Source organism: Castor canadensis, chromosome 2 (genome assembly GCF_047511655.1).
Source record: "Castor canadensis chromosome 2, mCasCan1.hap1v2, whole genome shotgun sequence".
In the NCBI taxonomy this organism is placed as follows: domain Eukaryota; kingdom Metazoa; phylum Chordata; class Mammalia; order Rodentia; family Castoridae; genus Castor; species Castor canadensis.
In genome coordinates, this window is record NC_133387.1 from 118,453,725 (window position 1) to 118,467,033 (window position 13,309).

Sequence of the window (13,309 nt, forward strand, 5' to 3'; positions counted from 1 at the left end):
CCTGTATTAAGCATGTATGAAAGTATCAGTTGAGTTTTATTTGAAAAGCATAACTGTTGAAAGGCAAGTGGTTTCTCAGCCTAAATTGACTTTGTGATTTTGTTAAATTCCATCTGCAACTTCATCAAAATATTTCTATGTCCTAGAAATTTCCTGCAATGAATAAATGCAGATAAAAATTTTTTAGAATAGATTATTTATCCAAAATTGTTATGTATTTGGCAATTTACAACTTTTAGTTGTTATTTCTATCAAAATGTAATAAAATGGTAATCTATATATTATCTAATGAGAGGAATCATCTAATTAACATGGAAGCATTAATAAACTGGTGAGAAGTCAAAAGATAGAAATGGAAATCATTTCATAGCATTCCAACCAGACAGGTGAATAAATCCTAAGAGTATTCCTCTGAATTAAGTTAACTGTATTTATTTCCAGTATCAATCCCTGGAGAATAACCTGAGCAGACATGGATCAGAAGTCAGCAAGGCTCAGACAAAAACAAGTTCTCAATGATAAACTGTAATTGAAGTGGATATATACATGGAGTACAGGTGCAGATGTCAGCAACATTGGATACTTGGGTAAATAAGTTAGGTTTTAGCTAAAACATGTTGTTGTGTACTGGTGGATTTGTCTAGTTTATGCTTCATGTAAGTCAACTGGAATTCTTGCTTCAGGCTCTAAACTAACAAAATCTTCCAGCAGAAAAGAAGGGAAAGTTTCATGGTCAAGGGGAACAACACCTCAATTAGACAAGAGGAATAAATTTTCTTTTATTTGTAATATATTGTACAACATAATGAATAGAGTAAATAATAATATATTGTACATTTCAAGACTGTTAAAGGAATGGATTTCAAATGTTCTCAACACCAAAAAATATAAGTATTTGAGATGATAAGTGTATTAACTAGTTTGATGTAATGTTCTACATTTTATTTACAAATCAAAATACTTTATACACCATAGACTTATATAACTATACTTTGTAATTTATAAGAAAAATTAAATTTAAAAATAAAAGCTAGCATAATAGAAAAAAATGTAGTAAAGCTTACTTAGCTTTCACATTTGTTTCTATGTTTTTTGTCCTGCACTATCCATCTGAAAAGCACCATTTATATTTAAAGGGAGATGATGAAGATATCCAAAATGACTTTGTTTAGAAATATAACAACACATTTTTAAAGGCTATCTGTTCCAAAGACAAAGATTACAAGTTTTGTGTTCTCCATGAAGAAATGTTCAACATCCCTGGCCATAAAGGAAATGCAAATCAAAAACACATTAAGATTCCACCTCACTCCTGTAAGAACAAACAACAACAAATGTTGCCAAGGATGTGAGGGAAAAGGAAGACTCATACACTGCTGGTGGGAATATAAATTAGTATTACCACTATGGAAAGCAATATGGAAGCTCCTTAAAAAACTAAAAATAGAACTGCTATACTATACAGCAATTCCACTGAAGGAATGTGAGTCAGGTTACAACAAAGGCACCTGCACACCCATGTTTATTACACAATAGCCAAGCTATGGAAACAGCCAAGATGCCCCACTACTGATGAATGGATTAAGAAAATGTGTTATTTATATATAATGGAATTTTATTCCGTAAAGAAGAATGAAATTTTATCTTTTGCAGGTATAAATGGATGGGACTGGAGAACATCATCTTAAGTGAGATTAGACAGGTTCAGAAAGCCAAATGCCACATGTTTTCTCTCATATGAAGAATATAGGCCCAATACAAACACAAGAAATATTATGAAAAACAGGTCATACTACAGGAAGTCTTCACTAATGGGACAAGGAGGGTAAAAGAAGGAAGTTGAAAAGTGAATATGGTTGATGTAATTTCTACAAAAGAATGAATATAGAAGTTTTAAGCCTGTTGAAATCATCATAAGGAGGAAACTAAGGTAGAAAGGAGAAAAATAAATGAGATGAACCAATTCGAATTATAATACATATATTCATGTAAATGTCACAAGAAAACTCCCTATATAGCTATCTTAAACAAACAAAAATGTCTTTTTTTTTTCAAAAATGGAAAACAGGAAGGTAAAACAGATCCTGTCTGGGGAGTTGGTACCAGTGGGAAAGTGGAAGATATAAGGAAAGGGTGTAAGAGGATGAATGTGGTGGAAATATTAGGTACTCATGAATGAAAATGGAAAAATGAGAGTTGTTGAAACTATTCCAGGAATGGGAGGATGTGGAGATAAAGGAGAGTGATGGAGGGGGTGAATTCAACTATGACATATTCTAAGAACTTTTATAAATCTCACAACATACCCCCAGTACAACAAAAATATGATAAAAGTAAGCAAATAATTAAATATGAAAAAGAAGAAATAAAAAAAGTAAGGTTTTTGTTTTCTCAGCCTATTTTCTTACAGTCAAATCAGGGTCTTGGCACTGAAGTTGGAAAGTCTGGGAAATGAGCACACCATGCAGGGAAGCTCTCAGACTGGGAGTTCCACAGACTTGTGGCTCAGTATTCTACATTAAGCACTAGGAGGATAAAAGGAAATACTGAAGAATTTAGCATCTTGCTTTTAAAGAAATACCTACATTAGGTATGTATAGAATTAATTTAGTATTAGTATTTCAAATAAATATATTTAACCTGTTTTGTAAACATGGATATTAATTCAGAAAATTCAAGTCTGCATAACAGTACATCAACAAATACCTGCTCTCCTTTGATTCTTGAAGTTGAATTTCTCACTTCTAGTGACAGGAGGATTGAGAAACGAGGAGATTATTGTGATGATTTTTGTTTAAAGCATTTGGGGAACAAGGCAACAATGCCATATTTCTTTAAACAAAAATAATGTTATCTTAAGGTATATTGTTCATACACCATCCTTCTGTTTAATGAGTCTTCAATGAAGTGAGATGAATTATTAACAAATGAATGTCTTCAAAACTGAAAACATCTAAAAGAATATTTTTAAGAGTCTAAATAATGACAATGAATGCAAGACAGTAACTGAAGAAAAAAAGTAAATGATTTGAAATTGTAGTGAGAGAGTATAAAACCTTTAGGATATGATTTTTAGACATCTTTTTAAAAGTATCTTAAAATGCCCTCTTTCCAAGGGATGAAGCCAAAAAGTATAAAACATTCATTGGACTTTGTACTTGTATGACAATTTCCTCTCTCAAAAAATTTTATTAAAATAGCGTAAAAATGAAAACCTTTATAAAAGAACCACTGATTTTTCATTCTGGAAATTCCTTGATAACTTAAAACTCAAACACCACATAAAATTAGAATTGGTTGTTTTGGTTGTCCCATTGTTTGGACGGTTAGTGAAGATCAAGGAATAATTTTTATGTAAATGAATGTACAAAGGAAACACATGTCCATTCATTTCCTATCTTTTCCCCAAGTTCCTCACAATGAATAGGCAGAATATTTAGTTTGACCTCCACAGTGGACTGAATGTTGTGTTTCCCCAAATTCATACTCATTTTTAACCCTCCCAATATGATAGAATGAGTAGGCTGGGCCTTTGGAAGGTGATATTAAGTATAGGCCTCATGAGTATGACCACCACCATAATAATTAAATTCAAGAAAGCAGCCTTGCCTTTTCACCATATAAGATCACAGCCAGAAAGACCATCAATAGACCAAGAATAAACCCTGACAGCCAATGAGTCTATAGGCTTCTTGACTTTGGACTTCCTCAAATCTACACCTATGAGAAATAAATGTCGGATTTTGTTAGCAACCCCGTTATTAGTGAGTTTTGTAGCAGCATAAAAGACTAAGACAGACCTCTGCCCTGGATTTTTGCAATGAACCAATTCTTTTCTCCTTTGACTAACTTTTAGAATACATATATACATATATGTGTGTGTGTGTGTGTGTGTGTGTATAACATTAAGCTATAGTAAGTATAAAAAACATTGAGCTCTTGTTATGAAAAATACTACTGAGGTTTACCTGAGGTCAATCGAAATGTTGTATTATTGCCTCCAAGGCAACAATTGTATTAAACCAGCTGTTTACAGCATATATAGTTCACCTTTTATAATAATGCATCATAAATTAACTTTCAGTTGTATGGTATTAGTCCTTAATAACAATCTTAGCAAAAGGTTATTGTATTTCATTCTTGTTTCTTCTTTCCCACTATGTACTACAATGTTTTTGGCGAGTCACTCCACTTACTTAGAAGTTTGCATTAGATTCTTCAATTTATTAATTTCAATCTTAAATCATGTTTAGGGAATCTCATCACATCTTGAAAAGGATGTTCCTAAGTAAGTTTTAGTATTTGTAGTACAAAATGAGTTTATAGACTGTTTGCCAACACATTGTTGGACGTTATGAAGGTTATAGGAAGGTGTATCTCCTAAACTTATTCGTAATATCTATCTTAATTAGTATAATCAGAAATCACTATCCTTGCTGTTATAGCTTTATTTTTAAAGGATACAACTGAGAAAAAACAAAATGAAGAGATACAGAAGGTAAGATCTGCAAGGGTCCAGAATTCATGGACCCTCCTTATCCCTTCCTTTTGCAGTATCAAATCGGGTCATCCAACGGGCAGATTAGTGTGTTCACCAATTAGGAAATTTCACTCTGCCCAGAGTTTTAATGGGATTTAGTTATATAGTCATGACTGATTTAATCATTAGCCACATTACGGAATGCCCTTCCATGGAGGTTGTGGGGATAACACTGATACCACGTGACTGAGGTCCCAAACCCTCTAACTACGATTGCCTTTCTGACATTACAAGTCCCACTATAGGACTATTTCAGAGCTTACCAGCTCACTTCATTAGCATAATGTCAGATATCATACAAGGGGCTATTTAATAAACCATGACACTTCTATTATTTACAAAAACCCAAATTATCAGCATCTGAGTGCCATTAGAATGGAAAAAACAGACAAATTCTTATTTATACAGCATGAAATCACAAGTATAAATGCCTATGTTGAGAAACACGAAAACTCCAGCAGGTAACATTATCTACTATATGAAGATACTGAGAAAACTAGAACAAATGAAAAGTGAAGTAGGCAGAGACAAATAACAAAAATTAGAGTCAAAAGATTTGAAAAGGAAAATAGAAACAAAATGGAGACAAAGGCACGAATGTTTGGTTCTCTCAGAATATCAAAATTCTCACAAACCATTATATCTGTCATGAATAAAACCCATAGTGCAACTAAATAAACTCAGGAATGTATCAAGGGAGGACAACAAAGAGAGTGACAAAGAATTTTATGAAAAAACTATGACCAAAAAATTTATAAGTTAGATGCATGAAATATTTCCTTAAAAGACAAAAAGTACTAAAACTGATTCCTGAGCTATTTAGAAAATAAGACTAAATCTTTATCAGGAGACTGAATTTGTAATTTATAAAGAATACCTCAGTCACAAATGTTGTGAGTTCCACCAAATATTAAAGAATTAATGCCAATTCCTAACAACGTCTTATAAAAATAGAATAAGGAATAGCAATTTCCAACTCACTCTATGAGGCAAATATCACACCATGTCAAAAATAAGCATGTGTATTCTAAAAAAGGAAAAGTTGACACCAATAGCTCTTGGTGTCATTCATTTTGCAATATGAATGCAAAATTACTAGCCAGCTAAATACAAAAGCATAGACACAAACAGATGTTGGAGTGCACTTACCAGTATAATGAATGGGTTACCTGATCATCTTGGAATTTTATCACAAAAAAAGTGATAGAATTCACACCTAATTTTTATAAGTTTTATAAAATGTCCAGAAAGAAAACAGCTATAGAGGCAGAGTTTACATTAGTGGCTGTCTGTGGCTGAAGGCGGGGAGTTGACCACAAAGTGAAGGAGCTGCTAACAGTATGGAGTTTCATTTGACCTAATTTATATGGTTTGCTAATTATATTTTCATAAAACATTTAAAAGAAAAGAACACAAACAGCAAAAAAAAGTGGAAACCATGTCCCAAAATATCTGAGTACTGTAAAAGGGAGAAAAAACATTCTATAAATTATGGAGCTGAGACCTAGTTAATGAGACAGAGGGAATTATGATCTATTAGTTATCATATTAAATCCCCCACAATACATAAGACATATGAAAGATTTCATAAACCTCTTAGTTTCATGTTGTAAGAGACCAAGGTCCCCAAATGAGATTATTTCTAAATACCTATTTTAAATGTTATTTTGCTCTGTGAGCTTCAGGATCTATAACTTTCATTAGTTTTTAAGAAGAATCCTTTAGTTATCATCATAGCTTGCTTTATTTTAATAACCACAAATTTTATATAATATTGTTAATATTTGAGTACAATACTTATTTTAAGTTTATTCTTCACAGGAAATATTAAAAAGTATTTTTAAACTTTGATTTCATGGAAATAACATTGTTATCTGATTTATTACTATAGCAAACACTATCTATTTAGCTCAGAAAAATAGTTACAGTAGAGTTCAACTTTTAACTTGTAGTATATTACAACCATGAATTTACTTTTTAAGGGTTAATATAATATTGAGATATCATAGCATAATTATCAAATAAACATCAATAAATATCAAAGAATAATTCTCAAAAGTGTAAATCTTACCTTCAATTTTTTGTACAAATTCCAAGGAAAATAGTTTATAGCCACGTGTGAAGAAACTTACGTCCTTTATGCACTTCATTTCACAACCATATTTTTGGCTTACGCATTTATATTCCTCCACAATAACTCTCTAGAACTAAACAAATGCAAATTAGTCAGTAAAAATTACATTCAACATAATTAGATTTGCAGTAATAAAATAGTCTGGAGTTTTGTGAATTAAAAGGAAGTGATCATATTATGTGGTGCACTGTAGTAGTTTGGTTTATCTGGATGTTTATTATATTTCTAAAATTATGCTTTTACTCTATTCCTGCAGAGTGAAAACAAAACAAAATTCATCCTTTATTTGTTGAAAGAATGGTATTAAACAGTCAAGATTAAACTACCTAAAATTTAAAAGTCATTAAATTTTTCTATCTTCTAACAAAATTCAATTTTTCTTTATCATTATCTTTTATTAAAATATTCTTATTCAGCCCAAGAACTTCTACCTAAGTACCTAGCACAGTGCTCTCAGTTTATCTGCTAGAGGATAGGTATTCTGCTTATTGGGACAATTGCTCAGGCCTTCTGTCTGTCATTTAGTCTCCCAACTAATAAAAACAATCATAACTTCAGTGTGCACTTTTGTAGAAAATTTTAACCATAACATTATATACTCTGAATTTATTTTAAACTTCTTATGATATTTTTGACAGGAAAATGAAGAGAAATTTGTGCTGGAGAAACAGTGATTTTGCAATTGTTGCCAGTTAAAAATGCTGGGGATTTTAAAGGGTAGGTCAACAACTTACCTTTATTTAAATAAATGGGAAATATTCTTTCCTTATTTTATGCCCTCTGTTGGGTCTCATGAAATCATGCACATAGACTGGTAACTTGAAATTACCCACTTATCACAAGATTTTCAAGTGACTGATTGCTTGAATGTCTTCCTTTGAAGTCTTATAGGGCACACTATGCCTTTTCACCATTATATCATAATTGCTTGGCGTTATGTTTGACAGGTATTGATTTCCAATAATAAAGTTTGTTCAGAGAATAAGTGGTGAGTATGCTCAATAACTCTGGATATTTTCACCTAAATATTGGAAACATCCCAGATTTCCAAATAATCTTGGTTTTCATAATGGTTAACTTGATTTTCTCAATGAATTTCATTTATCATTATAATTTAATCCTTTCACTTGTCCACGATTAGCTAGAGATCTCATCTTCTTAATTGGCTAGAAAATGGTGAATTTTACATTTAGGGTAAATCACTGGTACCTTGGAGAAAAGTTTTTCTTGTTTCTGAAAGCATTTATCTAACTGCTTGTTCATCGTGTTTGACAACATACACCATTTCAAAAACACATAGGTATATCAAGCATGAATTTCTGTTAAAGTCTCATTTTATTCTCCACAAAGTCTTAATGAAAATGTGTATCCAATTCTGTGAAAAACACTTAAAATTTGTAGTTTTAGATTCGTTGACTGTGACCTTCAGGAATCCTAACACTGTACAAATAATTACTGTATGGTTTTGGCATGATTATGTGTATTTTATAGGTGAGAAAACTGAAGTTCTCAAAAGTGGTGATGAGTTTTAAAATCATGGAACTGGTGCATCCAAACTGCACCTGGGGCAGAGATTGAACCACAGTTCCAATGCTGTTCTCTGTCACCCTGGGTCACACACTCACACACTGAATAAAAACTACTTCAAGCAATGAAGTCTCACCCAGGGCTAGAATATACTTGGAATAGACTGCAATATCATGCCATTAAATTCTTGTCTGCTTTCGTTGAGTTAAATATTGTCTGTTTTGGAGTCTTCAACTGTGTGATTGGAGCATGGATCAGTTGATAAAACAGAAGCCTTATGATTAACTTGATATAAGTAGACAGAAAACTAGTATACCACTACTTCTTATATATTTCTTCAACCTATTTTTTTTTTGCATGTGTGACAGTCTCTCTGTGTAGGCTAGGCTGGCCTCATTCTAGCCTCTTCCTGCCTCAGTTTCCCATGTGCTGGATCAGATGTGGACCACCACACCAGTGTCTGAACGGCCAGGGCATTCTTTCACACCAGTGACCAATATTTTTGAAGGGAAAGAATCCGTGCCTTGGATGTCTCACAAATATTCTTTTTTCCAGGTTGAAAGTTAAAGGATAGAGTATTACAAAATACTGGAATTTGTGAGGCACCTTGATAAGATATGAGAAAATGTAAATAAAAACACTATGAGTAGAAACTTTCTGGAAAACCCAGGATTATGATTTTCTTACTTGCAGAGGAACCATGAAGATAGTTGAAGAGCACAAACTTCATTACAATATAAGCATTATAAGATTCTTGTTTTCTACCTAATATAATCCAGAAATCAATTTATGTCATCTTGACATTTACATTTAACAAAACTGGCTGGTACTTTCATCCCTTACTCTGTGTAAGTTTCATCATGCTCCCAAGAGTTCTGCAAATAGACCCACATTGCTGTTATTTTTGCCAGATCAGAATTTCCACTGCCATTGAACTGACTCATTTCTACACAAAATTGTCACAAGTTCAAAATGTCATTTTCATTTTGTTTCTGTTTGGCTTTGTATGATGAAACACAAATCAGTTTCATCATTAGCAAGGATTTAAAACTCTATAGATAGAAATGATTGAACACTCATTCTTCCTCTCATTTCCTTGTTGAAGATGTTTGAAACCTTCATCTTTACTATATAATTTTCATGACTAAAATCATACTACTACTCCATTATCTTATCATTTGTGAATGTGCCGTTTCTTAAAATATATTTTAAATGTTCATTGTAAGAAAGATAATCTAAGGTTTTATAATTGTCTGGGTTGGGATGGTAGAGGCCCAGGGTCTCATCAATTTCTGATGGTTCCTTAAGTCACTCCTAGGGGAACCTGTATATCCATGAATCCCCAACAGCTCAACACAACACTTGGACATTTGTCTTCATGACATCATAAAAACTGATGTCAAGCCTATTAGAAGGAGACTGGTTTTGGTCTTGGCTTTTTTTTTTTTAACCACTGAATTACAGAAGACCTCCAATACCCAAACCACACTGTTGTTATAAAATTAACAGTTATTTTTTGCTCTTTAAACAGTTGTTGAGGGGTCCCATAGATGCTATTGCTTATAAGTTGTGAAGGCCTCTTTAAGGCCTGGGGGAAATTCTTCACTTTCCCTGGATCAGCCTTTGACAGTTCTCTGGGAAGCCCTTGCTTCACCTCACCCTGGTCTCTTCAATGTGGCCAGGAACATGTGTTCTTCATGCAGAGCTACCTAGATTCCACTGCTGCCTTCCTGCTATAACTGTAGATATTACCTATGATGCTATGAGGCTGTTTTAAAACTTGAATAATAAGTATTTAGTCTCAGCTCAGGCCACATTTAATTATAAACAGATACCTGTGTTGATAAACTCAAAGTTATTTTATGGCATAAATATATTTCCTGGATTTTCCTTCTTTGCTTAAGAAGAGTCAAATTCATGTAATAAAATGAAAATAATGATAATAATATTTACAAATTTTGAAAAAACTATAATCCTAGCACTATGACACATACTTGAAATATAATTCCTCACTTCATCCCACAAATTCATGATACATCTATTATCAGACTGATTTTTACAGAACAATTAAGCCTCCAAAAATACCAGCATGTGCCCAAGATCACAAAATACTGAGTTTCTTTACTCTGTGTTCATCATCTTTGGACTGAATGTTACTTGACATCAGTGGTCATAAGAAGCTGATGTAAATTTCATTTGAATTCCAGCAGGTAGAATTCTAATGAAATCTCCATGACTAATGTGTTAGTTATGCTTTTTAAATTATTATCTATATTTCCAAAGTTTGACCTATTGGAAACTTTCTAGTGGTAGAAAGACTGCCTTTTCCAGTCTTTTGTAGCTAATTTCAAGCAACTTCTAAAAAGTTGACTTTGTGCATGGATTTCATATACAAGTTAAATTATTTACTGGCCATACCCCAAACCAACTCCATTACTGAATTCTCACACAAGTCAATGTTTACTCTGCCTGAAGGCATCCAAGTGTAAGGTAACCAAGCAAATAGAGATCACGCCTCTACTCCAGAATCCATCAAAATGATAAACACTGACCAATGTGTCCATCTTGGCTGCCTAACCTGCCTCACAGCAAACATAATAAAGTGTCAGGTCATGTTTTTCCCTTACTCCTGGTGCTTTCTGACTGACCTCAGGCTTCTCCATGTGGCACAGTGGGGTGTGGTATGGATCCCTTCTCTTGAGAACTTTAAGGAATAAGTTCTTTCAATGGCATTGACCTCAGTAACCTCTAAAAATTGGATACATTTATAATTGTATGCATGACTACAATCTAGACAGCTTTTCTACGCGGTCCCTTCTCTTTTGAGTGTGGGCAGAAACTGAATGAGGTACCAGAGTCTCTGGTATATAATGTAATAAGACACAAAGGAGACAATCTTGGGCAAGAGGTCAGAAGGCAGTCGTTTGAAGGCAGTCATTCTTCCATTTGGTTACAAAAGAGATTTAGAGAGACACCGTCCAGGTAGCCTGGAAAACAGCAAATGTGTTGATAATTCCTCATGAAGATCAAGTTGTGAAGGAAAATGGACAGCTTCTAGAAATCAGTGATCTTTGGCCAACAGTTAGCAGGAAAACTAAGATCTGCCTTACATCCTCCTGGAAATTAGTTCTTCCAAATCAGTGAGCTTGAGAAGGATTTTGAAACCTAATAGAAACTGCAGTCCCAGATGATGCCATGACTTCAGCCCAGTGAAAATCTAAGCAGAGAAGCCATCCACCCTGTGGTAGACATCTGACCTACAGAATCTGAAGTCACACAGACACACACACACATACACACACACACACACACACACATATTGGTTGTGATGTTTGTGGTAGTTCGTTAAGCATAAATAAATAGCAAATTATTTAAAAAAAAAGTTCCAGTCTATGAAGTATGGATGTTCTTGACTGGTAAACTTGTCTTAAAATCAAAAATATTGAAGTTTGAAAATATATTTAATGCACCTAAACTACCAAACATTATAGTTTTGCTTAGTCTACTTTTAAGTATAATGAAAATACCCACACTAATCTACAGTAGAGAAGAATAATCTCACTCAAATATCTTAAACTATGTTATTAACTATCTTATGTAATGTATTGAATACTATACTGAAATGAAAAAGGAGAATTATTCTATTTATACCCTTTCAGAATATTGTAAATCAAAAAATTTAATTTGAACAAGCTTAAGGGCTATATATAGTTATTCTTTCTTCTGTAGTTATATCCTCCTTCCCTATGTAATATAAAATTATACTACCCCATGACTCAAATTACTATTAGTATATGCTTAAACTTTTTAAATACAGAAGACATTTATAATTGCTATTAAAAATGTTTCCTTTCTCACTTCTTGAGACAGGTATATGAAGGTATTTCTTTTACATGATTTTCTACATACTACATTAAGCTTTTTTGCTTTTGTCTGTTATAACTCAATTAGATCTGTCAAAAAGTAGCCTTGCTGCCATTTGGAAGAGGATATAGTAGACTGTAGTGATTAAGTGAAAAATAAGTTAAATAATTTTAAAATTGTGTCTATCATTTATAAAACATGCATCTCATTATCCATGATAATCTAACCCTCCAAACTTTAAATGTATTGTAACAATAATCTAAGGAATATCACCAACTCTCTATTCAAACAGAGTTTCAATATATTAGGCCCTGTGTAAATAATTGAAGCTTAAAGTTGAGTCTTGAAGAAAAATTTTAAATCTGTTTTCCTGAAATCATGAAGGTACTAGAATTCACACTACAGAAACATTAATAAATTGTTCATAATTTAAAGCGTTTGAACATTTTTCACATTAATTTCATCTGAGCAAGTCTTCCAATTATAAAACTAAACCCTTGAAAAACTACATATCCATCTACAAATATGTAGGCTCACAAGAAAATTAAAACAAAAAGCTTCCTAATAAAAAGTTTTAAATAATCCAGACATAAGTACAGAAGCCATATGATAAGGTAAAAAAGCACAGCTGTGGTATCAGTGCAAACTCAAACAAAAACCTGAAATACTAAAAGGGGAATATTTGTAGTATTCTGGAAAAAACTAACTTTCAGTCTGAAATCAAGAAATATATTACACAGAATAAAAGAAACCAATTTGTGCAGACACACCAATTTAGAAGTGAGGAATATCTACTGTAAATGTTTATTGAGATGCAAAACTATAGATAAGTCATAGGAATATTGACTAAGATATTATCATATCCAATTTAACTGATGATATTATTTTTTATTGATATGTAAAAAATACATGAAAACAGATTAGTTAACACATACACAGCAACACATGAGCAAATATTATATTAAAAAATCCTTGTTAAATCCATGAAACAGTCAAAAAATTTGCATTGAGAATAACAAAAATATATTACCAAAATCAAAAATACTAAACTAAATATACTATGTTTATATAAAATTAACTAAACACTAACAACAAAGCTTGCAGTAAAAATACCCCTATCATATGAAATTTTAAACTTTCTTTTGATCTTGCTGGTAAGTAATGTCAAGCAGTAAACAAAAACCAAGTGGTGGAGATCCAAGATGGTGACTAGGGTGCAGAACAAGAAAGTGTGAGCTCCGTGA

General features: G+C 32.6%; 1 long non-coding RNA gene across 1 annotated transcript in view; it reads right to left on the reverse strand.

Moving 5' to 3' along the window:
• The window catches only part of LOC141417404 (uncharacterized), a 54,518-nt gene that overhangs the window by 12,875 nt on the left and 28,334 nt on the right, over window positions 1-13,309 (reverse strand). Inside the window, exon 2 of the long non-coding RNA XR_012441949.1 lies at window positions 6,612-6,747. This is a non-coding gene — a long non-coding RNA (uncharacterized lncRNA). The remainder of the gene's footprint in view (window positions 1-6,611; window positions 6,748-13,309) is intronic.